At 46.1% G+C, this 27,565-nt stretch overlaps 1 protein-coding gene across 32 annotated transcripts in view; it reads right to left on the bottom strand.

Moving 5' to 3' along the window:
* DAB1 (DAB1, reelin adaptor protein) overlaps positions 1 to 27,565 on the bottom strand; it is a 1,217,809-nt gene that overhangs the window by 302,725 nt on the left and 887,519 nt on the right. For 5 of the 32 annotated variants that reach the window (XM_021093134.1, XM_021093145.1, XM_021093143.1 and 2 more), the window contains exon 1: positions 8,731 to 9,646. The exons of 14 other annotated variants lie outside the window; for them this stretch is intronic. The gene's annotated coding sequence lies outside the window, so the exon portion shown is untranslated. Of the gene's footprint in view, positions 1 to 8,730; positions 9,647 to 27,565 lie in introns of those variants that run through there. 13 more of the 32 variants (XM_021093146.1, XM_021093150.1, XM_021093156.1 and 10 more) reach the window with 7 other exon arrangements.

Below are 27,565 nucleotides of genomic sequence, written 5' to 3'. Positions count from 1 at the left end.
GGGAATACGCTAGAAAATCCACTGGAGTGAAGAAATCAACCTCTGCAATATCTACTTATAACTATTTTATTTGAAAGGGGAAATAATTCATTAACATGCAGATGCACGGTAGCCCATGTATATAAACGTCTTTCTGAAAATTCATACACCGCTGCCAGGTGCAGACTTCAAAAATTATTCATTGATAGGTGGGAACTACTAGCAGGTGACAGGGGACCACGACGATTTAACAGGTGAGCAGCTGACACCATTTAGGTTCTTTCAAGGTGATGCCACCCCAGGAATCTCGCCGGGACTGGAGACCAGTGATTCTGGGGACAAGGAGGTCAAATGGGACACTACTGCATTGACTGAGCTGAGTTTAAAAGCTTATGGTATTCAATCTTCTTTTCAAAGATGTCCTGCATAGGAGTTCCTGTTGTGGCTCAGTGGGTTAAGAACCAACTCCATGAGGATGTGGGTTCGTTGCCTGGCCTTGCTCAGTAGGTTAAGGATCCAGTGTTGCTGGCTGCAGATGAAGCTCGGGTTCCATGTTGCTGTGGCTGTGGTATAGGTCTCAGCAGCTGCTTCAATTCAACCCCTTGCTCAGCAACTTCCATGTACCACAGGTTCGGCCGTTTAAAAATAAATAAATAAATGTTCTAGATAAATGCATTTTCAGGGTTAAAAAAAAAAGGTTAAAAAAACAAGTAACACACCTGAAACTAATACATCATTGTAAGCCAACCAGCCTCCAACAAAATTAAATTTTAAAAAAGGCAAACAAATATCCCCAACTCATTCGTAGCCATTAAGTTCCAGGTTCTATAAATCAATTCATATACATTTCTGTCTACTCTGTACAAAGCAGACCCTGGGCGACATCCTGGAAGTACAGAGAGAAGAATCAAGGCTTGACGGCTGCTACAGCCTCCCAAGGATGGGGACTGGGCTCAGGTGGCTCTTTTACCTGTTCCCCAGCACTAGTCCTAAAACAGCACCTCCCTCATCGTCTGGCTTTGAGCAGATGCCCGTCCCCATCGTAACCCCACCGACCACACGAGGAGGAGGAGGAAGCACACTGTCTATTTGCTCCTGGAGACTGAACGCCCCCTCCTAGCAGCCCCTTCCCTCCGTGATGTGTTTGAGTAACAGGGAACTACTGCTATTCCCCGAGGTCTCGCAGGAAGCAAAGACAAGTGTTTAATGAGGCCCTCCCAGTGAAGGGGATTTTAAATAAACAAGCGCTGCATTTGGCAGCTTCACCTGCTCATTTACCTAAAATGCATGCTGCCTTTATTTACTCTCCGTTTCTGCAAAGTGCATTTCATTATCTTCCAAGGTGACAGGAGAAAAGAGAAGCCCACCGGCCAACATCTGTAAATGGCGAGTTGGGCAAGTCAGCAACAGATGTCCCCAAGCTGCCTGGTTCCCAGGGTGGCCCTGGGCAGGGGCGCATCCAGAGACGGTGGTCCACATCTCACTGTCTGTCCTGATCACAGGGCCACCTGCAACAGCGCTTCCCGTCGGCCCCACTCAAGGAAGGTCTCCACTGACAGATGCCACCCTCTCCCTGCCCAGAGCCAGGAAATAGCATCACCCCGTGGCTGACGTTCCATTTTAACTCTCTCTCTTCTTGAACATCAACATTTTCCCACCTTCCTTTTAAGGAAAAAAAAGGGGGGGCATCATCTTCCTTTGCTTCGCTAATGATGTGCTAGTCCAATCTCAATTACTGTAAAATGGGATACACGGAGGGCTCAGATTTTCCCCACAGAAGGATCTGCACTTGATGGGAAGCAACCCAGTTTCCACAATTACCTTTCTCACAAAAGGCACACACAACAGTGATAACTGTGGTGCTGTGTTTTGCTCAAGCTGTAAATGGGGACGGGAGCTCTTTTTTTTGCTTCCCCATTGTCTCTTGATTTGGGAATGTATTTATTTGAACCTTCTCACGGGAACCTAAAAACTCAATCACATTTGGCACATACGGAGCAAATCACTGACATGGAGAGCTGTCTCCTCTCCGGGAAATGCCCTTCTCACTGAGACACCCAGCAAACTCCTGCCAAGCTCAGTTCTGGCTCCCCTCTGTGGTGAAGGCTTCCCCTGACCACACGCGTGCCCTTCCCCTGGCATGTCAGCCTTCAGGGATGAGTAAGGCAACGTGGTGCAGGGGCTCCCAAGCTTTGCCACACACTTGAATCACCTAAAGAGCTGAGAAAACTAGAGATTCATCTCCCACCCTGGGATTCTCATTTAACTGATCTGAGGTGCAACGGGGATCTGTAAAAGCCCCCAGGGGATCCGCATACGCAGCAGCACAGTTGGGAAACAGGCATGACAGTAAAGAGAATTCACGTGTACTTTCAGGACCAGTGCGACCCACTCCCTAGTCCCATCCAACTGGTCCTGTCATTGACCTCCCCGGGCGTGAATTCATTCACTTCAAAATATGATGGCTCTGAGAATATACATCAGATATGGTGAGTTTATTACATGACATAATCTACATAAAGTGCTTATCACATAGTGGTACCTGCTGGCGAGAGGCAGGAAAATACCCACCTTCCAAAGATGTCCACGCCCTATTGATCGAAATATGATTTAGATAATGAGAACTGGACCTTTTGAACTAGTGAGCTCATAGAAATCTTGCGTGTATTTTGCATTTGGGCTGGATCTCAATCTTTGGGGGCCAGATGGTGGACTGTAACGTACAGAATAATGCCTTCCCCCCTCCTGCCCAAGAGACATCCAGTCCCTCCTCTGGGGTCCCAGGTGACTGCACCAGGAGTCAATTCCTAACCCTAAGACCATTCACTAGCTGACCACAGCCACAGTTTGGCCCGGCAGGAAGGGAGGATCCAGATGGGATATATAAGAAGACAGACACATGCTCTCTAAAACTGAACTCATCAGTGCAGATTCTCTCCGGGAGTAGCATCATCCGGAGGAAAAAGATGCACAGGCAGAAGATCTGAGGCAGCAAGGGGTTAACTGAGCAGAAGTTATGAGCCAGCAGAAATGAAGACTAGCAGAAGCCACCTGGGAGAGCAAGATATATACAACCAGGGGTAAGGGAGAAACCAGGAGAAGCAGAAACAGAGGGACGCGACTGGCGGGGAGCAAACAAAGTCCTGAGCAGCAGGAACAGCGAGATGACCTGTATCCTATCCAGGATCCCTCCCGTGAGGAAGCCAGATCCCAGTCCCAGTCCCAGTCTCTGGCACGCTAGGCTGTAGGGCCACAGAAATACCTCCTGCAGAAAGAGAAATCCCTCCTGTAGAAACTCCTGCTGAGCAAGCCTGTAGGATGCCACACCTCTCCTTCTGGGGTAGGGCTGGGGCTGTGACCAACAGCCTGCGGCTCACACTCTGGGCACTCACCTGTGCCTCTCACCTGACCCCTTCAAGGATGTCACTGTTGACTTTGGACCAAAATGGAAAAACACAAGCAGCGCCGTCTCACAGACTGGACTTGGGTTTTCAAATCACGGCTTCACCCTGTCCCAGGGATCTGACCTTTGGAAACGCCCTTAAACTCTTGGTGCTTCAATTGCTACCTCTGCGAAGCTGCGAACTGGCACCTTACCCCTAATGGCCGCTGAGTGGAATAACTATGAGGATATATACAAACTGTCTGGTACTACTGGAGAGATTCATTACATATCATTTGCCTTCCCTTCTCTCCATTTCATCTGCATATAATTCTCTGGAAGGAAAAAGGAGCAATTTCCAATATTTATTTCCTCTATGATGTACCTATCCATTTTTCAATACATACCTACCAAAATGAATGAGGAAACAATTACCCAGAACCATCTCTGCTGTGACGTGAAACTTGACATGTTAACCTGACCTTCAAGCTCCAGTCCAGTCCGTCTCCTCAAACTCATAGCTCCATCCATCCTCCTTCCAGAAATACAGGCTACCATCCACCTAAGTTGGTCGGAGACCCCCCAGTTGGTGATCCAATGACACACCTCCTCACCTAATCAAGCTCAGCCTCCCTTGTAGGTCCCATCTAGACACAGAGGACTAACTCAAAAGAGGGTTATTTCAGAAGAGCTAATACAGGGATTGTTTACAGCAGGGGTGGGCTATGGTGAAGGGAAATCTTGAAGGACAGGCTGGAATAGCAGCCCTGTTACCTCTCCCAGGCCTGACGGGGTGAGCAGGGAAGGGCGACCAGAACTGGGAGGAACCCCGGTAGAGAATGTTGCCTTAAAAGGAGCAGACCTTCGGTCTAGGATACAGCAAGCCCGAGGTGACCCAGTCAGGGGAGAGCCTAAAGGCCCATCAAAACACCCAGACTTCAGTCTCCTTCTTATCCACCCTTCGGCCCCTGATAGAAGCCAAGACTGGCTCATTCCAAGAAGAGGACAGGGGGCCAGGAAGCCCTGGCTGTGGTCCACACAGGAGAGCCTTCCTTCTGGAAGGAGGCAAGGGAGATGGAGAAGAGCAGAGTGCACCTGGAAAGGCAAGCAGAAGCCAGCCAGCTCAAGGCCCAAGGAAAGTCCTCTCCCCAGGAAAATATTCTGTCACAGCCCATAACCATTAACATTCCTAAGGAACTTCAAGACGATACATCACAAGGAGTTCTGAGAGCATAACACAGAATGGAGAAATGAAGAAACAAAAATATTACACATTGCTTGCCTTCCCTTCCCTCCACTTCATTTGCATATAATATTTTGGGAAGAAAGTGGAGACATTTCCTATATTTATTTCCTATACCATATATCTATTCATTTTTCAATACATTCCTGTCAAAAGGAATCAGGAAACAATGACCAGAGTTTCGGCTGTGCCTCAGCGGATAAGGAACCTGACTAGCATCCATGAAAATACAGGTTCGATCCCTGGCCTCGCTCAGTGGGTTAAGGATACGGCGTTGCTGTGGCTGTGGTGTAGGCTAGGCAGCTGTAGCTCCAATTCGACCCCTAGGCTGGGAACCTCCATGTGCTGCTGTGTGGCCCTAAAAAGCAAAAAAAAAAAAAAAAAAAAAAAAAAAAGACCAAGAAGGATCTCTGCTATGAATTGAGAGCTGATATTAATCTGACCTTCAGGCTCCAGTACAGCGTATCAAAGACATTTCTCTTACATTCACGAGAAACTATTACGTGCCAAGCGTTCTACATGCCTTGCTCCTCATTAACCTTGACAACCTGGGAAGTGAAGTATTATTATCTCGTGTTTGTAGCAGTGGAACCTGAGGCACCGAACGGATAAAACGTTGAGTCCCACATGGATCCAGGTCTAGAACCCAAGTTCATCTGTCTCCAAATATCACAATGTTCCCAGAAACCCATCCTGCTTTGCACAGACTGTCATTTTGTGATCTACCTACACCTTGTCCCTTGATGAGCATGAAGGCCACCTGAGGGCACGATGGCCTGCTGGTCTTCTTGAATTTCCATTTGCCCTTGTGCTAATGAGATGCAAGAAAGTCCCACAGACAGTTGAATAAATAAAACCACGAAAATCTAATGAAATCCTCACAATCCTATTTTTCTTCAGTTTAAAAATAACCTGTTTTGCCAAACAGTCAGAAACTTCTTTTCTCTCTTTAAACAGAATCTTTTTTTTTTTTTTTTACACACATCTCATATTGGGATTCACAATTCATCACTCCCACAAGAAATACCCCCAGGCTCCTTGTCTATCCAGGCAAGCACTTGGTAAATTTGGAAAACAGTTTAGATGAATTTCTGCCTGCCAAGTTCGAGGATTATGGGTAGACTTCACTTAACGCAAAGTTTTAAAAGAAACATTATGCTCGCTTCCTTAAGTACATCCAATGGTTTTTTAAAGGGACTCTGGTTAAAGTCTTTATTCCTAATAAAAAAAAAAAAACCACGAAATGATTAAAATATGACCATGCAGCTCTGCAGAGTTGACGTTATTTATGTGTGGGGTGTTTTAGTGTTGCCTGGTGAGTGTTTCTAAAAGCCCCCACGTGCCTTTCTGACATTTTGTCATTAACTCCTTTGCCTTCTCTGCGGGGTAGCAGAGGTGAGCTGGGGTGAGCTCCATATGCAGGCTGGAGGCTGAGGCCTGAGGCCCACAGAGCTTGCTTTTCTTCAACCACATTTGGCTCCCATTTTCATGTGATGGGAAGACAACATGCCTTGTCAGAACCAGCAGCAGGGGGAGGAAAGGAAGGCTCTCCAGGGTTTCTGGGTGGTGGTGGGGCCTGGGGTTCCCCGCCCCCAATACCCTCTCGGTGCTCAACTGATATTTTCTTTCTAAAGACTGTCTGGGGCACTTGCCTTTCTCAGCACACTCATTCCATCTTCCAGACAACTTAGGAAGGAAGGTTTGGCTGTCCCTGCTTAACCATCTTTAGCTAAGAAGAGATGGGCCAGAGGTTTCCCAGCTGGGAAGTCTTGAAAGTAGGACTGGAATCCATGACTTCTGGATTCTGAGATCTTCTTCTGTACCTTGACCCCGAGATCCATGATACAGTTTCTTATAGACTATCTAGGATTAAAACTAATACCATGGGGGTGGGGGTGGAGGCAAGGGTGGGATGACAGTGGGAACGCAAAGTCTACCGCTAGGATGTTAGCTGCACACAACCTTCCTCCCTTAGCCCCAGCTGGGCAGATCTCACCTCCTCTATTTGCTGACTCCAGACCACGCCTCCTTCCCTGTCTGATGAATCTCTGAACCTCCCTCTGCGCAGCCACCTGGGTCAAGGCCTGTGGGGTCACTGACCCCAATAAAATGATGTCTTTTCCTTTTCCAAAGAGGACTTCAGCCTTTGGTCATTCAAATTTACAGTCTCGATTAGGAGTGTTCCTTAGGGATAAAAAGAGCCAAGATCAAGATAACAATATTTTCACTAGATGGCTTCCAGGAGCCCAACTGGTCAATGAATTACTCCAGATTTTTAATTAGGTTTATCTCTAAAAAGTGAGTCAGTCTCGATGAGGTGCCCATGAACTGGAAGTTTCCAGAAAGCAACCAGCTGATCCTACCAATAGCCTTCACTCGATGTTTGTGATTCTCTAGGTATTACCAGCTAATACCCATCCACAGAAGAAGGCTAGTGGACCAGAAGAAGCATAAAAAGATCTCTTTCTTTAAGAATTCCAGGGGGAAACACCCACAAAAAAATCACCGAGTCTTAAAATGGGACATTAAACACTCCTTTGAAAAATGTCATGCGTATGTATGTACACAAGGTATAAGGAATGACTGGCCAGTGGGGACCTGCTGTCCAGCACAGGGAACTCTACCCAATATTCTGTGACCATCTATGTGGGGAAAGAATCTGAAAGAGCATGGGTGTGTGGACAAGTAGAGCTGACTCACTCTGCTGGACAAGAGAAAGGATTACAACATTGCAAAACAACTCTACTTCAATACAACTTTAAAAACGAAAAAAAATTTTAAAAATGTCATGAAAGCTATGAATGAATCCCTTCCCCGAACTTAAGTCAAGAACTGAAGATGGGGATTTAAAAAAAAAAAACAAAACAGCCCCCAGTGAAACACAGCCCCCACATATTTTAACCGCACAATTTAAAAACTGTCAACATGATGTACAATGATTTCTCACCTCTTCACTTTTATCCAACCAGGTTGTTGGCACAATTCCATGAAATCACAGTAAAAGAAGACGTCGCACCTCGGAAAAACAAGACGCCACCACTAAAAAAGTATGTTCCCATCTGCGAGTCCAAACAAAATCCTCTTAACGCCCTGGGTAAAATACAATCTAGGAATCTTGATGGTCATTTGAAAGAGTAAGAAACTGGGGCTCTGAGGAGGAAAGGGACTTCCTAGAGCCCTGGTACTAGTAGTGGCTGGACCCAGGTTAAGTCTGTGGGCTTCCGGTCTGGAGTTCTCAAGCTGGAAGGGGTCTTGGATATCATTAAGACCAGTGGCCTAGAGTCTTTACTTCTCAGCTGAACGGCTGTGATTGGATTGAATAGTTTTCTCAAAGTCACCCAATGAGTTTAACGAACACGGAGCAGTGAGCCAGGTCGCCCGGTTGCTAGTCCATTTCTGACACCACTAGGATCCACCGTGCACACCATTCATCACATCAGCCAGAAAAAGCCCTTCCAAGTGACGTCTCTCATGACACCATTTCTTTCTTTTTTTCTTTTTTTTTTTTTTTTTTGTCTTTTTTGCTATTTCTTTGGGCCGTTCCCGCGGCATATGGAGGTTCCCAGGCTAGGGGTCCAATCGGAGCTGCAGCCCCCGGCCTACGCCAGAGCCACAGCAATGCAGGATCCAAGCCGCGTCTGCGACCTACACCACAGCTCACCGCAACGCCGGATCGTTAACCCACTGAGCAAGGGCAGGGATCGAACCCGCCACCTCATGGTTCCTAGTCGGATTCATTAACCACTGCGCCACGACGGGAAGTCCAATGACACCATTTCTAACATCGATAACTTCTATAAAATCCCGTTTTCACAACAAGTCATTTTTGGAACATTTCAAAAAGCGGAAAAGAGACCTTTGGAAGAACTAATGGAGAGTCAGACGTTTGCCCACCCCAGAGAAGGTGCCCTCTGTTCAGAACAGAATGCACCAAAACGCAGCTTCACAGAGGGACGTTCTAGAAAGCATTTCCTTAGAACCTGAGGCACAGGAGAGCCAAGCTCCTACCCAGGGGAAATGCCTCGGCATGCTGGAAGCACACGAAACCCAACGACCTGAGCAAATTCGTGTCTAATAAACAGCTCGACTCAGATTTTTAAAAAAATGAAATGAAATGTTACATTACCCCTGTGATCAGAGTGCAAAGCCCAGCTCCTGAAGAGACAGCAGTCCCGGCCCTTGTGAGCCCAGAGCCACCCCCACAAAGAAGGGAGGGCAAAGTTCCCAGCCGGGAATCGCAATGAGGAGTGTCAGGGACTGCTGGAGAAGGGGTTTGGCAGGGTGTGATCACGTGGGGAGAAGCAGCTACGTGTTCTGTCCTAACACCGTCAGGGCAAGGGGCACTCCCACACAGCCCCTGCCTCCAACTCCAAACACGTTTCTTTACTCACTCTACACAGTTTTATGTGCTGACTGCAGGCTGTTGGCCATGCATTGTTCAGTTGTGGGGATGTGGCTTAGGTCCTAGAGAAGGGAGACAGACAACAACAAATGAGTAGGTCAGGGGCAGGCGTAGCCGGGAGATGTTGTGGGTTCCGTTCCAGACCCTCTCGACGAAGTGACAATCACAAGAAAGCCAGTCAGCGCATGTGAACGCCACGTTTACACTAGAATGGGGACTGTTAGGTGTGCAGTGGCCCTAGGTCTAGAAAAACAATGTAATACCTTCATGAAAAAAACCCCTGATGAACCTAATGTATGGCACACATGAACCTATCTACAGAAAAGAAACAAAGTCATGGACATGGAGAAAGACTTGTGGTTGCCAAGAGGGAGGGGAGGGAGTGGGAGGGACTGGGAGTCTGGGGTTGGTAGATGCAAACTACAGCATTTGGAGTGGATAAGCAATGAGATCCGGCCGTACAGCACAGGGAACTACGTCGGATCACGTGTGATGGAACATGGTGGAGGAAGGTGTGAGAAGGAGAATGTGCGTATGTGTGCGACTGGGTCACTTTGGTGAGCAGTAGAAATAGACAGAACATTGTAAATCAAATATAAAAAAAAAAAATTTGGAGTTCCCGTCATGGCTCAGTGGTTAAGGAACCCAGCTAGTATCCATGAGGATGCAGGTTCAATCCCTGGCTTCGCGCAGTGGGTTAAGGATCTGGTGTTGCTGTGAGCTGTGGTGTAGGTCGCAGAGGGTGCTCTGATCCTGCACTGCTGTGTCTGTGGCGTAGGCCAGCAGCTACAGCTCTGATTAGACCCCTAGCCCAGGAACCTCCATATGCAGTGGGTGCAGCCCCAAAAAGACAAAAAAAAAATTTTTTTTAAATATGTTACTACTGAAAAATGCTAACCATCCTCTGACCCTCCGTGAACCATAATCTTTTTGCTGGTGGAGGGTTTGAAACACTGTGAGAATTACCAAAATGTGGCACAAAGACACAAAGTGAGCAATGCTGTTGGCAAAAATGGCACGCACCATCCGACGTGCTCAACGCAGGGTTGCCACAGACCTTCAATGTGTGAAAGAGGGGTGTCTGTGAAATGCTGCAAAGTGCAGGGCAATTAAACAAGGTACGCCTGGATGTGATACGTCAGGGGTCAGGGGGTGCTGGGAAGAAAAGTAAGGATGGAGAGGGGATGCGACGTGCTAGAAGGGGGGACGTTTCCAATGAGTGGCTAGGGAAGGCCTCCCTGACAAGGCCCTAAGCAAAACTTTTTTTTTTTTTTTCCCATCTTTTTGGCTTTTCTAGGGCCACACCAGCAGCATATATGGAGGTTCCCAGGCTAGGGGTCTAATCAGAGCTGTAGCCAACGGCCTACACCACAGCCACAGCAACATGGGATCCAAGCCACATCTGCGACTTACACCACAGCTCACGGCAACGCCCAGCCATAACCCACTGAGCAAGGCCAGGGATCGAACCCACAACCTCACGGTTCCTAGTCGGATTCGTTAACCACTGCGCCACAAAGGGAACTCTTCTGAGCAAAAGTTTTAAGAAGGTAAAGGCCATCGATATCAGGCAGTCTTGGGAGAAGAGCTTTTCCGAGAGAGGAAAGAGCAAGCCTCGAATCCCTCCGCAGAATGGAGAGAACCTGCGCATTTTGAGAGCAGTGAGGAGGCCGATGTGGACCAGGGAGAGGGAGAAAGAAGTCAGAGGCAGACAGGATGGGGTCCTTGCCTTGAAGGAACTGACAGTCTAGCAAAAAGCAAGGCTGCTCACGAGGCTGGGTTTTTTCAGGTCTGGTTTCGCCAGGCACTAGCCATGCAACCCTGGGAAAGGAAAACCTTTGTGAATTAAGAACAGTCATTGGAGTTCCTGTTATAGCACAGAAGAAATGAATCTCAGGTTGCAGGTTCGATCGCTGGCCTTAGTGGGTTAAGTATCTGGCGTGGCCATAAGCTGTGGTGTAGGTTGCAGACGCCGCTCGGATCTGGTGTTGCTATGGCTCTAGCGTAGGCTGGCAGCCGTAGCTCTCAACTCAATCCCTAGCTTGGGAACCTCCATATGCTGCGGGTACAGCCCTAAAAAGACACACAAAAAAAAGAACACTCATAATCTCATTTCACCTATTTCGCTAATCCTAGGGAGATGATTCCGAAACACTAGACTCCTTTTCATGCTTCATCTCTCTTCCTCAGAAGAGCAATCACATGGGTTTAATATTTTCACCTCCATATCACAGATAAGAAACTTAGGTACAGAGAGTTCAGTTCTTGTCCAGGAAAATATAGTAGAGTCAGAACCAGGGTCTGAACACAAGTCTCTGAGATGCCAAAAGCCCCATTGTTAAGTTGCCTGTATCACGGTGCCAGGAAAAGGATGGATGGATGTGACATGCAGCATGGGAAGGGCCACATGGCCTCGTGATGGCTGTGGCTGTCCTGGTTACACAGTGTGTTGTGTGGGAAGGTGTAACAAAGTGTTCTCTCCCATCCCACGTGGGGAGGCCCTCAACCCACGAGTGAAAGACTGAACCTGTCTGGCTTCTCTTGGAACGTCTGCGCTCCAGCAGCCAGATCACGTTTCAAAACCAAGGCAGCTGCTAAGCCCCGCAGGCTTAGAAAGCTAAGCGTTACCAGACAGACAGACATCAAATTCTCTGTAGCTCTCTTTCAATATGAGTTTATTCAACTCTAAGAGCAAGACATCCTGCCTCTAACCCATCTAAAGAAGAGGAAAGAAAATCAGTTACGCTGATCTGTGCAAGTTTATGGCACTGGACCTTCCTCCCATATATCGAGATTCCAAGGCAAAAGGAGAAACTGACAGGTTCTGGTTGCTTTTCTCCCTGAAATGTCCCCACCTCTTTTCTTTCCAACAGAATCGCTATCCAAGCAAAGGCCACCAATGGACATCTCAAGTCAGTCTTTCCCGAAATGACTGTGTTAGGGTGTTGCCTGTAGGTATACAGCTTTCTCCTCCGTGGCCTGTGAAATGATGGCCACGAAGGCATGAGGTAGACAGTGATAAAAATAATAGCAGCTGTGAGGTCAAGCTAGTCTTAGGCTTCCTTCCTGGTCCTGAACACTGTAAGTCAACTATACATTAAAAACGAAAAATTAAACAGCCGCCACAAAAATCTCAACTCCATCTGACACGGAGAGGAGGAGAGGAAAAGTGCCTTTACTTTGAATGCAAGCTGGCCTCCAGCTTACACAGGATGCTTTCGCCAGGAAATGGAGGCCAAGTTTTTCAAAGGTTCTAATTGGCAGAAAAGTGGCTGGTGGGCAGCAGGGCTGTGTGCAGACAGACCTCCACAGTGTTGCTTCCCACCTGTTTCTCCACTTGCTCATTATCCAAGGGCTTCAGGAGGCCGGGTCCACACTCTATCTCATCCATCAGGGGGCATCTGCAGCACCGAAGTGTGGGCCAGTGCTTTTGCCCAGGAATCCTGGGATGCAGCCCCCAGCAACAAGGTTCTCTGGCCACCCGGTCTGTCTTCCAGAGCAGACAGGGTGCTAAACTAAGGATGCTGAGACCTGGTTTTCAAGCACTTGTGTTTCTGCAGAAAGAATGCTTAGGCTAAAAGTTAGAAAGGCTGGGATGAAGCCAATTGAGAAAGGGGCCTCAGGTATGGGAGGGACAGAATCCAGGTTTGGGACTGTGTCAAAAGTCCTTCTCCCCGCACGGCTTTTGAGCAAGTAGCAATTTCCCTGAGCCCTCGGTGGTCCCCAAACTGTGACTTTCAGAGCCCCGTATACTTTTTTCTCCATGGCCCCTTTCTTTGACCCTAAAAGTTCATTTCCTGCCTCTGATTTTAAAAGAAATTAAAACATTTAGGGGGGGCTCCTAAAAACACGGTGGAGTCTGAGGCACTGTGCTTTGCCCTAATGGCTCAATGGGCCATGGTTTTCTAAACTGAAATGTGGAATTGATGGCACCTTCCTCTAACACATAGTGAGCATTAGGGGTTTAATATATAATTCATCCAGCACCATACCCGAGATCCAGCAGACGCTCAATGGCTCTTAATATTACATTATTGTTATTACTGAGAAAATGCAACTTAGCCATTCTTTAGAGACTGTGAGCCTTCTGGAAGGAGAGAGGCATGCGTTTGTTCCCTATGTGATTTACTCATTTATCAAGTCCTCAAAATCTCCCCGGAGCTGTGCAAACAGGGTCATGACTCAGTGGAGGCACATGATGAATAATGACAATGAACCTGGAAGGAAACATTTTCCCTCCAAAGAGAAACTTTACCAAGCCTGAGTTTATTGGCTATTAATTTTTAAAAAACATAAAAATATCAGAGCACTTAAAAAAGCAAAATCTTAGGCTCTGTGGGCTGAAACTAAAGCCAGGGCACAGAATTCAGTAACACACCCTCCTGCCCTGCCCTGGCTACGTGGAGTCTCATACGTGACTTTGCAGCTCTGACTCAACTTCTGTGGGAGGCTGGACAGGCTCTGTGCACTCCCAGCCCCAATTCCCTTTCCTGTGACTCGCACCAACCCCTACCTCCATCAAGGGGTGATGTGAGGATCATAGGATTTACGGAAGCAACTTACTAGGTTTTGCATGGCACTCTCTATTCCTTAGTATGCTCTTTAAAAATAAGAAACGGCTAGATCAGAAAATAATACAAAACACACATGCCCATAATTTTTTTTCTTGTATAACAGAATCCCTTTGCTGTTCAACAGAAAGTAACACTGTAAATCAACCATACTTCAATAAAAAAATAAAAATAAAAAAGAAATGGACAGAGGGAAGGAAGGAGAGATGGATGAAAGGAAAGGAGGAGGAAAGGAACAAATCCAAAGTGAAATAGTTCTGAAAAGACTTCATTATATAATGGTCCCTGATCCCTTGAAAACTCCTAAGGAATACCCATCCATTTAAAAATGTAGAAAGATCCTTTGCTAAGGAAACATGATTTCTCTTTATGACCAGAAATTCCCTGAGTTGTTTGTTTCAGGGAGTGTTTTCCCTGGCAGAACCATAAACCTTCCACATGATCTGGTGATTGCACAGGACCCTGGACAGCTTTCTGCTCTTTCAACATTAGGGTCTATTCAGTTATTATTCCTCTCCTGGTTCCTTCTTCTCTTACAGGTCTCCCCTCAGATGCCACTCCGTACTTTTCTTCTTTTTTTTTTTTTCAGGGCTGGACCCATAGCATATGGAAGTTCCCAGGCTAGGCATCAAATCAGAGCTGCAGCTGCCCACCTATGCCCCAGCCATGGAACTGCCTGATCCTCAACCCACCGAGTGCAGCCAGGGATTGAACCTGCATCCTCAAGGATACCAGTCAGGTTTGTAGCACGCTGAGCCACAACGCGAACTACCCAGATGCCATTCTTTAAATGGCCTTTCCCAGGGCACCCAACTTGCAGCAGCCTTCCCGTGTCCCTCCGACCAGTTACCCTCTAACATTTCAACCTCTGGTTATTTTATGTAGTTATTTCATCTAAGATTTATCAGTAATGTGTTTGCTCATTGTCTGTCTAATCACTTGAGGGCTGGCAGTGAGAACAGCATTATCAGAAAACACACCTCGATAAATGTCGGCTGGATTCGTGGATGGGTGGGTGGTGCACAACTATTCTATGATCTGTAGGCAATGCCTTTAGCTTTCTGGGCCTTAGTTTCCCCAACTATGTTGGAGGACTTACTATTTAAAGCTCCTCCTAGTGTTGTTACTGCTTAAATGCAGCATCGATAAAGACACACCATCTATTAGGCATTCCCCAATGTGGGAAGCAACTTTTCCCAGGGTTATTTTGTGTAACTTAACCTTTAATATAACTTCATCAGAGAGGTATTACAATCCCAATTTATTTTATATTTTTTTAGTTTTTAATTGAAGTGGATTTGCAATGGTGTGTTAGTTTCAGGTATACATCAAGGTCATTTATACAAATATAAGAAAATATATATATATATATTCTTTTCTAGGTTTATTTCCATTACAAGATACTAGGTATAGTTCCCTGTGATATACAGTAGGTCTCGGTTGGTTATCTATTTTACATAGAGTAGTGCAATCCCAAATTCCTAGTTTATCCCCCGTTTCCCCTTTGGTGACCATATATAATATGGTTTACATATGAAATCTTAAAAATATGATACAAATGAACTTATTTACAAAACAGAATGGACCCATCACAAGAACTGAAATTGAAACTGTGATTTAAAAAACTCTCAACAAACAAAAGTCCAGGACCAGATGGCTTCAGAGGCAAATTCTATCAAACATTTAGAGAAGAGCTAGCACCTATCCTTCTGAAACGATTTCAAAAAATTGCAGAGGAAGGGATACTCCCAAACTCATTCTATGAGGCCACCATCACCCTCATACCCAAACCAGACAAAGATACCACAAAAAAAGAAATAGACTCCCAGAGAAAACAAATTATCCCAAATTAAAGATGAGAAAACTGTAAATGAAACCTGAATCCCCCTACAAGTAAATGGCTGAGTCTATCTCCCGAACCTACCACCCAGTCCTAAGCCCGTGCTGTTTCTACTACATTATGAATCTACAAGCCAGAAGGAAACAGTAGCTGTCTCTACTGCAAAAGCAATATGATTGCAAAAGGACCAGGAGAGCAGGAACAGGGGAGGCATTTTGCACATAATTCAATTCAGTGTTGTATTAGTCTATGCCTGGAAAACAAGAAGCATTTCCTGAGTCAGGAGATTTTGAAAAGGCCTAACTTTCCATCTCTACAAATGTCTTCTATTTTTTAATAAAATCTTTTGCATTTTATTTGCAGTGCTTGTTCTAAATAATCTCTCTACTTGACAGTCGGGCACCATCCACCTTCCCCCTCAAGTGAAGAGTTTATTTTCTCTTGGAGAGCAATTACCGGACAAATGCCAGGCCACAGAAGGTGTTTCTCCAGCAGCAGCATCTGTCTCCTTGGCAGGCTCCTCAGGCAATTTCACTGGCAGTGTTAAAATGGCCAGGGTGGTCAGTCAGAGCTCAGCTGCCCACAAGCTCTCAGGTGGTCTACTAGCTTCTGCCCGAATGGCTCAACAAAGAAGCGGACCTGGATCCACTTCCAAAGCTGAAGATAGGCCAAAGCCCATGCTAGCTCAGTCAGAACCATTTGGACCAATCCTGGTTTCTGGTGGGAGCCAAGAAATTCCCATGATCCTCTTTGCTAAACAAACTGGCAATAACAACAACCTGCGTAAGGGTATAAGACACCCAGGTTTTTTGGTGATAGGCAAATACATGCTGTGTAGACAGCCTCCGAAATGGCCCCAGTGAGCCCTGCCGCCCAATACTTATGCCTTTGGTAATGACCTCCCCTCTGAGTATGAGCTGGACCTAGTGACCCATTTCTAATCATCAGAATATGGCAAAAGTGATGAGACGTCACTTAATAAGTGAGGTTCCAGAAAGACTCTGCTTCCTTCTTGCTGGCCATCCTTTGTCCTCCTGTCTCCTTGTTCTCATAGAAGCCAAATCTGAGAGAAGATTTGGGATCTGCCCTATGGGGAGACCCGCGTAGCAAGGAACTGAAGGGGGGACACTGGCCACCGGCCTGGGAGGAACTGAGGCCTGCCAGAGGCCACTAGAGTGACCTTGGAGACAGATCTACCCCAGGCCAGCCTTGAGATGGATGCAGCAGCCCTGGTCATCACCCTGATTGCAGCCTTGTGAGAACACCCAACTAAGGCCACCAAACTTCGAGGGTAATTTGTTAATGTATCAATATAGTAACCTCTTTCAAGTCTGCTGAAATGTGACCTCCATGAGTCTATCCTAATCACAGAAAACTGTAACTCCCTTCTACCCGCATTTCCATATTACCACACAATGCGCCAGCTTTTCCTATTTCCTCAATTCCTTTTCGTTTCTTTTTATGGCTACACCTGTGGCATATGGAAGTTCCCAGGCTCAGGGTCAACTCAGAACTACAGCTGCCAGCCTACACCACAGCCATGGCAATACTGGATCAGAGCCTCATCTTCCACCTACATCTCGGCTTGTGGCAACACCAGATCCTTAATCCACTGAGCGACAGGGATTGAACGCGCATCCTCACAGAGACGACGTCAGGTACTTAACCTTCTGAGCCACAGCATGAACTCCCTACTTCCTCAATTCTTGAACATTATCTCTGATCGCATTTCTACTCCAAGAGTGGCCTTTGAGCCAGCAGCATCAATATTACATGAGCTTGTCAGAATTTTAAATCTTAAGGACCACTCTAGACCTACCAAGTCAAAATCTACATGACATGAAAATCTCCAGCTGATTTACAGGTATGTTCTGACATCTAATATTCTATAAGGCTGTCTTACTTATGAAATTGTATTGGCTTTGTTTTTTCCTGTCTCCCTCCCTGCCCCCAAGGGAAGGCATGGAAATCCCTGTTGTTCCTGGTTTTCACCATTTGGAAGAACCTAGTCTGCTTTTGTAAAGGTAAACGCAAAAATGAGAGAGACGAAGCTTAAAAGTTTACCATCAATGCCACTTGGATCTAAGCTCATCTGAACTGGGTTTCTGTCTTTTGCAGTCTGGAGCATTTCTAAATGGCAGAGGCAGAGCCATCAATGAAACCCACACCTTACTCTCAGTTGGTCACTAGCGATGAGCTGAGTGAAAACTCTCTCCCAGTGGCAGCTTAAAAAACCCCATGGAGGAGTTCCTGTTGTGACTCAGTGGGTTAGGGACACGGTGTTGTCTCTGTGAGCGTGCAGGTTTGATGCATGGTCTCGCTCAGTGGGTGAAGGATCCAGCATTGCAGCAAGCTGCTCCATAGGTCGTAAATTTAGCTCAGATATGGTGCTGCTGTGCCAAGTCCCCTGGCCCAAGAACTTCCACAAGCCACATGTGAAGCCTTAAAGAAAAAATCCCAGGTAACTTATGGTTGCCAAAGGGGATAGGTGAGGGGAGGGACAGACGAGGGGTTTGGGGATTGGCATAAATTCATGATTCTATATGGAATGGACGGTCAACTGGGACCTGCTGCATCACACAGAGAATCTACCCAATATTCTGTGATAACCTATATGGGAAAAGAATCTAAAAAGGGATATGTATATATAACCGAATCACTCTGCTGTACAGAAGAAATTATTACAACATTGTAAGTCAACTATACTTCAATAAAACTTTAAAAAATGATAGGAAAACAAAAAGCCCAGGGTAGATTTTGATTGGTCCTGACACATCATTTGGATCCAGCCCATTTTATCTCCAGAGTTAGGGCTGAATGCTAGTTCCAATCCAACCATAGGACTAAGGTAGTAAAGAAGCGTCTCCAGAAAAAGAAATCGGGATTTTTTTTTTCTGTAAAGGGGGAGTGAAGTGCTTAATATAAGATGTTCATTGCATTTTACAACTTCATGCCCTTCAGGCTCTGGTCCTCCACCTGCAAGACCTACAGAAAAACCCTGACATCTACACAACCTCTACTTACCTCCCTAAGACTAGCAAGTTCCTTCCAGAATCAGTTCAAGGGTTGCCTCCTCTTTGAGGCGCTCTCTAACTCCCCAGGGAGATGTGGAAATTCTTCCCTAATCTTCCCTTGTATTCATTCTTGTTACCGGAGAAAATAATTATTATAGTAGTTTCAGGTACTTTAATTCCGTAGGATAAAAGCATTATTAATAACACTCGACCTTTTATTTGCCAACACATATACCCCAAAATGAATGTTCATCCAATTCCCGAGGCTCCAGATTGAGGAGATGGAGCAAGGCTTGGGCTTTGCCTTCTGTTTTCACATTCTGCATGTTTATTTTAACATGATTGCACCATCACAGTTCAATGGATTCTCTGCCTGCCCTGTAGGATGGCACAATTCGTCAAGGTCATGTATAAAAATCGGTTTTTCCATCAACAGCCGACATGCGGACTTCATGTCCACCTGTTTTGCTTTTGTCCCACATCTCCCAGCCCATGCCCTCTAACAGCTGAAGGTTAAAGGCCTCCCTGTTATTAGCACAGGAGATGCCCACCTGCTTCTCCATCTGGGAAACTCTCAGGGTTGGTGATAGATCTTATTGAATCACCTTATCTTTTTAGAAGTGTTGCAAGTCCCCGGGGCTGCTGTGAATTACTAGACGTGTTACTACTGTAAGTGCCACTCTCTCTCCTTCTCCAGAAACAGCTTCTTTGGAAGGGGTGGGGGAGGACCATGGAGATGGGCATCTGCATCCTGGCAGAACTCACAGTCTGACTCCCCAGAGCTTGGATCAGCAGCTGAGGACTGGCAGAGGGCAAATTTGGGTCAGGGGCAGCAGCTGCAAACAAGAGCAACTAGCTGACTCTTCTGTGACAGTTTTTCTATCCATATATTTGGAATCCAGGCACTTCCTCTATATTACTCACTGATGAATGATGCCTGCTTAGGGTAAAGCATCTTGAAGGCATTGAAAGCCCTTCCGGCTTCTCTCCTGCTTCTTCCTCTAGATGCTGTCCGTCGCTTACCAAAAAAACCGGCCCGTCTCCTCAACATTCATATACGTGGTGTGACCTCTCTGTGACACACGAGCTCACATTTTCTTTGCTACACTGATGTTAGAAAGCTCTTTAACCTACGCTGCTGCCTCTTCCCCTTGCCCGCCTCCCTAAGAGATACTGGAAAAGCCAGATATTTGCTTTCTTGGCCTCCCTTCTGGCTGCGAGTGGCAATACGATGGAGTTCTGGCACGTAAAGAAAAAGCAAAGATAGAGGTATCTTGCTTTGTGGGAGTTCCTTCTGAGGAACTGTTTGCCTATTTGTTCACTTTCGGGGTTTTTTTTAATCCCTGATAAAAGCAAGCAGACAAATAATGAAAGCCCTACCATACCATCCTGGGTGCCCTGGCTTCTTTCTGTTTCTAGGAAAATTATATGAGGATGTGGTATTTGTTCCTACTGCTATCCTACGACCATAAGGCAATTAATCTAAGGACGACATGGAGCAGAAAGAACCTGAGCCCCTATTCAAGTTCTTGAACTACTGCACTGATCTTGGGGCCACCCAGCTCTCACTCTCTGTTACAGGCGATTACATAATGGCTTATTCCTGAAGTCACTGTCAGCCAGGTTTTCAGTTTGCTCTAACATTTTCCTGTTCCACTTCAAGTTTCTAAGGTAACACTTCTTAAACTTGAAGGTCACAGAGCAATGACTGAAAGCAAAGATCTTCCCCCATAGACGTGCATGTTCCCCAGTCCTGCCTATAACTCAGGATCATCACAGACCCCCTACAAGCCCACCCATGGACATTCCCCCAACCCATTAATTTTTGCTCATGGACAAACCTGTCTATAGTGATGTCACATACTATAGGGTTATATAACTAATGTTGATACATACCACAAGGATCCCAACGCATTTTAAATTCCTTTGTCTTAGAAGATACAGGTGTCATCATCATTTGTTGAATGCTTACTCTGTTGAAGATCCCTAGGCACCTTCCTAAGTACTCCGTATGTGTAATCCCTTTCGATCTCTAAGCCCTATGAGATACGTATTTCTATTAGCTCCACTTTCTTCGAAATAAACTGAGGCTTAGACAGCTATATTAAGTAAATTGCCCCAGGTCACGCGACTAGTAAATAGTAAAATTAAAATCGAAACTGTGGCAGCCTGACTACATAGTTCTTCTTTGAATGGCTACTCTGTGTGGCCTCAATTCTGTACAGTGGACTCTGTACTATAGTGAGGAAGTAGATTAAACCATTCAGAGACTGCAACAAAGTGGGTGGCAATACTAAGTTAAGTATCTGATTAACTAGGGTATCAGATGTACAGTTAATTTTTTTTTTTTAATGTAGGCTGAATTGTTACAGTGTGGTTCTGAGTAAAGGAGACAAGAGAGGGTCTTTAAGCAAGCTTTTCCATCTGTGGTACTTTAGGGTTTACTTAGATTTAACAACTAATCTGAATAGAGACACCAAGGGCTTTCCATGTGTCAGTCACTGTTCAAACACTTTATGTGCATTATTCCACTTGGGCTTCAAGATAAACCCATGCGGTAGGGAGTGTTATCATCCCCATTTTACAGATGATGTAACTGAGTCACCAGAAGGAAATGCGTGGAAGGGCTCATGGCTGAAGGTATTACTGTTCAGATATCAACCCAGGCAGAAGCTTTACTTGGAGTCACTGTGTTACACTGATTCCAATTCCAGCACTTGCACAGACTCAATCTAGATCTGAACATTTATGACTGCATTTGCATTTTGCCGAGGTTAAAAATCAAGTTTCCAGCATGCAGTTTAACACCCCTTCCTATTTAGAGAGCCAGGCTCACAGCGCCTCCCATGGCTTTGATTTCCAACAGCACACACGGTGTCAGCCCACACTAACCTCTCTCCTCTCTGTGCAGAGACCACCTTGGGAATCTTATTAACCAATGGGCATCGACATTCACCCCTTGGTAGAGCATGCCCAAGTCCATACGGGCCATCCTGAGCACTCTCAACTCCGAAGCCTTTACGGCCAGCCTTCCATAGGGTCCTTTCCAGATAGAAGCCTTAGAGTCACTTCAAATCCGGTGTCTAAATACACCCGAAATCACAGCATCTTAGAAGATGGGTGATAGAGTTAAAAGATTACGATGTGGAGGGCCGAAACCCCAGGGTCCAAATCCTGCCTATGACTCCGCTTCTTCTGTAACATGGAAGAAATGGCTGTCACTTGCATTAGGGCTGGAGAAGGATTCAAGATGATGACAGATACAAACTCGCCTAGCACAGTACCTGGCACACATCATGGGCATTCAGTACATAGTAGTCAGATTTACTACTATTATCATTATCAACAAAGTTTGCTCATCCACCACATGCATGCATCTTTCCACAATACCCACGACAGATGGCCATCCCAGCTCTGCTAGAACATTTCCAAAGATAGAGAGCTCGCTCATCGCACCACCTCCCCAGGCAGCCGGTTCTATTATTGGACGGCTCTCACTGGCACCGAGTCTTCCCTCCGCTGAGCCAAAATCTGCCTCCCTGAATTCCATTGGCCCTAGCTCTGCCCCTCGGAGCAGCACTGCACAGTTCTGCTCTCTTCTCACACAGCAGTCAGTCCTTCTGAAAAAAGCAATCACATCCTCGCCACACCGTCTCTCCTCCGGACATCATTTCCCACCCTCCCACCCCCACCAAGACATGATTTCTACAGATTCTACAGTGCTTGCTACATCCTCAAAGCCTGGTACCCAAAGGAGATACAGCCATTCAGTACCTTGTATGAGTGAATACTGTACTTCCACGAATGCACTTGAAAACCACACTGTGATTTTCTCGGCAGCCAGGTAAATATCACTGTTGCATCGTCCAGGGCTTCAGGTGAACTAAATCTTGAAGTTTCTCCCTCTTCTAATTAAAAGAGAACATGCTGAGTCTTCTCCACCCCATCCTGCTGAAATCTGGGCACCCACAACTTGATACAGCCTGTAGACTCTGACTTTGGCCAACTGAGAGCATTCTGAGTTATTTTTGTGCCATCTATATTAATAACCATGCCTCAATTCTCCATCCAAGCTATGGATAGTACTTTTTAATAAGTTTGTGCTAGAGTTCCCAGAGTGGCTCAGGCAGTTACAAACCCGACTAGTATCCATGAGGATGTGGGTTCAATCCTTGGCTTCACTCAGTGGGTTAAGGATCTGGCATTGCCATAGGCAACAGTATAGGTCACAGACATGAGTCAGATCTGGCATTGCTATGGCTTGTGGTGTAGGCCAGCAGCTGCAGCTCTGATTCAGCCCCTGGGAACTTCCATATGCCACAAGTTTGGCCCTGAAAAAAAAAAAAATTGTGCCAACACTGTCCTCAAATTAGGCACTTTTCATTTTCATTCACCTTAAGAAACAATTACGCAGTAAGAGACTGATTGTACACTGCAGTAAGGCTATGATAGGAGGTAGTTGAGAAAAACTCAACAGAGGTGGTTCCCACATGTGGCTGCATATTAGCAACACCTGAAGAGCTTTTCAATGGCCACACCGCATCCAACAATATTAGAAGCTCCGAAGGTGGGACCCAGCCACCAGTACTTTACAAAGACCCTCAGGTAATACCAATGCACAGCCAAGTTTGGGAAGCAAGAGCTTAGACCAGTCCAGTTCTTCCCAAGATTTTTTTTTTTTCTTTTTAGGGCTGCACCTGCAGCACATGGAGGTTCCCAGGCTTGGAGCTACAGCTGCTGGCTTATGCCACTGCCACAACAATGCCAGATCTGAGCCACGTCTGCGACCTACACCACAGCTCACAGCAACGTCAGATCCTTAACCCACTGAGCAAGGCCAGGGACTGAACCTGAAACCTCATGGTGCCTAGTCAGATTCGTTTCTACTGCGCCATGATGGGAACTCCCTTTTTTTGCTCAGTTCTTCCCAAACTTTAATGAACATATGAATCACTGGGGTCTGTTAAAATTCAGATGGTGAAACCTAAATGTCCACTGATAACTGAATGGATGAAGAAGATAGGGTATATATTTATAATGGAATATTAACCATAAAAAGAATGAAATAAGGCCATTTGCAGCAAAATGGATGGACCTAGAGATTATCAAATAAAATCAGAGAAAGACAAGTATATGATATCACTTATTTCTTGAATGCAAAAAATGATACAAATGAACTTATTTACAAAACATAAATAGAGACATAGAAAACAAACACGGTTACGAAAGGGGAAAGCGGTAGGGGAAGGGGGTGATGAATTAGGAATTGGGGATTAACATGTACACACTACTATATATAAAATACATAAACAAGGACCTACCGTATAGCACAGGGAACTATACTCCATATCTTATAATAACCTATAACAGAAAAGAATCTGAAAAAGAACATATATGTATGTGTAACGGAGTCACTTTGTTGTACACTTGAAACTAACACAATATTGTAAATTAACTATACGTCAATAATAAAAAGAGAAAAGGAAAAATTGAGATGCCGAGTCTCCGCAGATCCAAGGTGGAACATGAGATTTTGCATTTTTAATTCACAGCCAAAAGATGCTAATGCTGCTGGTCCATGGACCACACACTGAGGAGCAGGGGCCTGGAATATACCACTGAATTCTCCCTGAATTCCTGATTCAGTCTTGCTTCCCTAGGTACTGCAAGTGGAAATCTTTATTCCAGCTGACTGAAAGAGGCAAGCAGGAGTTCCCATTGTGACTCAGCAGCTTAACAACCTGAGGATGCAGGATTGATTCCTGGCCTCTCTCAGTGGGTTAAGGATCCGGCCTTGTGGCGGATGCTGCTCCAGTCTGGCGTTGCAGTGGCATAGGCCAGCAGCTGCAGCTCTGATTCAACCCCTAGCCTGGGAACCTCCATATGCCACAGGTGCAGCCCTACAAAGACCAAAAAGAAAAAAAGGAAAAAAAAAGAAAGAAAGAAAGAAAGAGGCAAGCAAACGATAAAGTAAATACAACGGTGGTTTGTTTAGGACAGGAGCTTTGAGAGCCCAGAAGAGGGAAACTTAAAAAGGCAAAGGAGGGTGGTGGCCAAGGAAGGCTTCCTCGAAAGGGCAATGATTTCACTGAATTATACAGAGAAAAGTTACTCTAGACCCAGCAAAGAGCTGGGCACAGTCTTAGAACCAAGAGAAGAAAAATCAAAACACAGACGACATTCCGGAAACTTCAGTTCTTCCGAGTCCCCGTGGATTCCATCGCTCATTTAACCACAGATCTGGCAGGGACTGTCTCTTCGGTGTGACTATAACCCATTACTTAAGTTTTCCTACATCAAAGTCCTATCACCAGCATCGGGCCGTGACCTCCTCCAGGGCAGAACCAGGGTCAGCTGCATCGGGCACCCTCTACCTAGCAGAATGTCCAGAACCTACCGATTTCAGAGTATGTTCATAAAATAATACAGAATGACATGTTTCCATTCCAGTCTCTTCTTCTGAAGCACAGGCTGGTGGCAGGAGTTAAAGGTCTTTACCGAGATTTCAAGAATGATGTAAACCAGAGAGACCGGGGCGGGGAAATGTCACTGGGGGTAATTAGAAAAGAGGAATGCTTCCGCGAGAGGTGTCAAGTGGTGGAGTTGGTGTGAGGGTGACGGTGTTTTTATTTGCAGACGGTTGACAGGTGTCTCTCCACTCTGAGAGCGACACGGCCCAAACCATGCGGATGACTGGAGCAGAGGGGAGAAGTTACCCGTGTTTGGGGCAAATGAAACTGCCAAGGGAGAGCCAGCCTAATTCAAGCAGATGTTATAGTCAGCCCTGGTTAATGCAAGACAATTAATGCAATCCATTGTCATGCAGATTAAAACATTTCGAATGAACAGGTCAACAGCCCTCGTATGTTCACATTTCGGAAGCTGGGTGCCACCAGGGCCAGGTGAACCGTTACGTGAACCAATCTAAACTTCATTACAGAAGAAGGTTCCAGCTCTCGGAAATTGGCACGAACCTCAATCTGGAGTTAATCGCTCACATTTTTCTCTCATCTACCAGATAGCCTAATTTAAAGACAGATCTGCGAGGCTCTCCTTTATGACAAAAGACAAAGAGGACATGAATTTTTCATTAGTCGTAAAGGTATCATTTTATCTGTTTATTTTCCAATTAGGTAAAGTCAGATCAAGAAGCAGTCAATAAAACCCAGAGATCCCCCCTGCCCCACTGTATGGAATTAAGAGTAGACAGTGTTAACGTGGGCCTTAGAGTCTATTAAAAAAACATTCAATTGGCATCATTAGTGGAGAGGAGAACCCTAAGAAGGGAACTGCTCGTGGTTCAAATGCTCCTCCATGTGGCAGGTCCTCCGGGTTGGGCCCCACCTGCCTTGCCTCCCTCCTGGATCTTCAAGCTGCATCACTAGCCAGCTGTAGCCAACCACTCACACCATCCATCCCACTCCTCAGCATCTAAGTCTTTGCCCAAGCCCCACCCTGCTCTAGCTGTCTCCTCTCTGCTCCCAGTAACCTCCCAATTACTCTTTAAGGCACTGCTATCTGCTCTGCACCCCGTGAACAATGCCTGTGGTCCCCTCTTGCCTCCTACCACCCTCCACGCCTGCATAGCTCAGAGCTGGCTCCCCCTCCTCCATGCTCCAACCACTCTGGGTATAGCTCGGTGTGGGTTTTAACTGATTCCTTCAGAACCACTGGCTGAGGCTGTCTCCTCTTTGTGTCTTTGGTGCCCTGCCCAGAGCAGTGCTTGTGGAACATTTGCCCTGTCCCCGAGTAAGCCCTGCATGTCACACAGATCCTGGAGCCCACCCACTGTCATCTCCTTCCTTGCCTTTCACTTTTTCTTTTCTCCTTTCTTTTTTTTTTTTTTTTTTTGTTTGCTTTTTTTTAGAGCTGCAGGTGTGGCATATTTAATTTCCCAGGCTAGAGGTCGGAATCGGAGTTGCAGCTGCTATGCCACAGCCACAGCAATGCCAGATCTGAGCCACATCTGTGACCTACACCGCAGCTGGTGGCAACACCAGATTCTTAACCTCCTGAGCAAGGCCTGGGATTGAATCCACATCATCACGGATACGAGTCGGGTTCTTGACCCGCTGAACCACAATGGGAATTCGATCTTGGGTTTCACTTTTACTTTCCAGCAAAGTCACTAGACTTCCCTGGGCCTCAATTCCAAGTTCCTTGCAGGCCAGACTCGGGCAGAAGGCCAGCCAGCAAGAACAGCTCACACTCTCTTGGCACTCAATGAACACCTTGCTGAATCCCCAGAACAAATCATCGGTCCCTCCTCCCCTGCCCTCACGTCCCGCGCTGTTGCTGCAGCAAAAGATGGGCAGTCTGCTCCGTAAGCATGCGTTACAGGACTGAGCACAGTGAGAAACAGGGCGAGAGGCAGAGCCCAGTCCTGCTGCTTTCAGCAAATCACTAACCCTTTCTGAACCCTGTTTTCCCCACTTGCAAAAAAGGCGATAAACCTCACTTGCATGTAAGGCATGGCCTGAGGTCTAAAGGAAACACCACTATACAATGAGGTGCCTGGTACTGAGGAGGTGCTATTATAACCAGATGTTTACATATTTTTACTATCTACCAGGCTCTGAGCTTCTGAAGGACAGAGACTATGTCTTAATTGTCACTCTCCCCCCCCCCCCAGAGCTCTGGAGCCAAGGTGCTCTAGACAGGATGTTTGTGTCATGTCTGCCAAAAGTCATATGTTGAAATCCTAACCCCAAAATGATGGTATTAGGAGATGGGGCCTTTGGGAGGTGATTAGGTCATAAGGGTGGAACCCTCACGAATGCAAATAGTGCCCTTCGACAAGAGGCCCCAGAGAAGTCTCTCTCCCCTCCTGCCACATGAGAACTCAAAGAGGGCTCTCACCAGGCCCTGACCATGCAGGCACCCTGATCTAGACGTCCAGCCTCCAGAACTGCGGGAAATACATTTCTGCTGTCTATAAACCACCTAGTCTATGGTACATTATTACAGCGGCCCAAACTAAGACACAAGCCAATCACGGTAAGTAGGTACAATAGTTGTTGAAGTAAATGACTAAAGGTAAACTGGGATAAAAGGCCTCCCTCAGCTTTCTATCCCTAGAACACCCCAACCCAGAGAATATGCATTCCTTCTCCAGAATCTACTCTAGAAATCAC

The sequence above is a fragment of the Sus scrofa genome, chromosome 6 (assembly GCF_000003025.6).
Source record: "Sus scrofa isolate TJ Tabasco breed Duroc chromosome 6, Sscrofa11.1, whole genome shotgun sequence".
Classification (NCBI taxonomy): domain Eukaryota; kingdom Metazoa; phylum Chordata; class Mammalia; order Artiodactyla; family Suidae; genus Sus; species Sus scrofa.
This window is presented reverse-complemented; position numbering and strand designations above follow the sequence as displayed.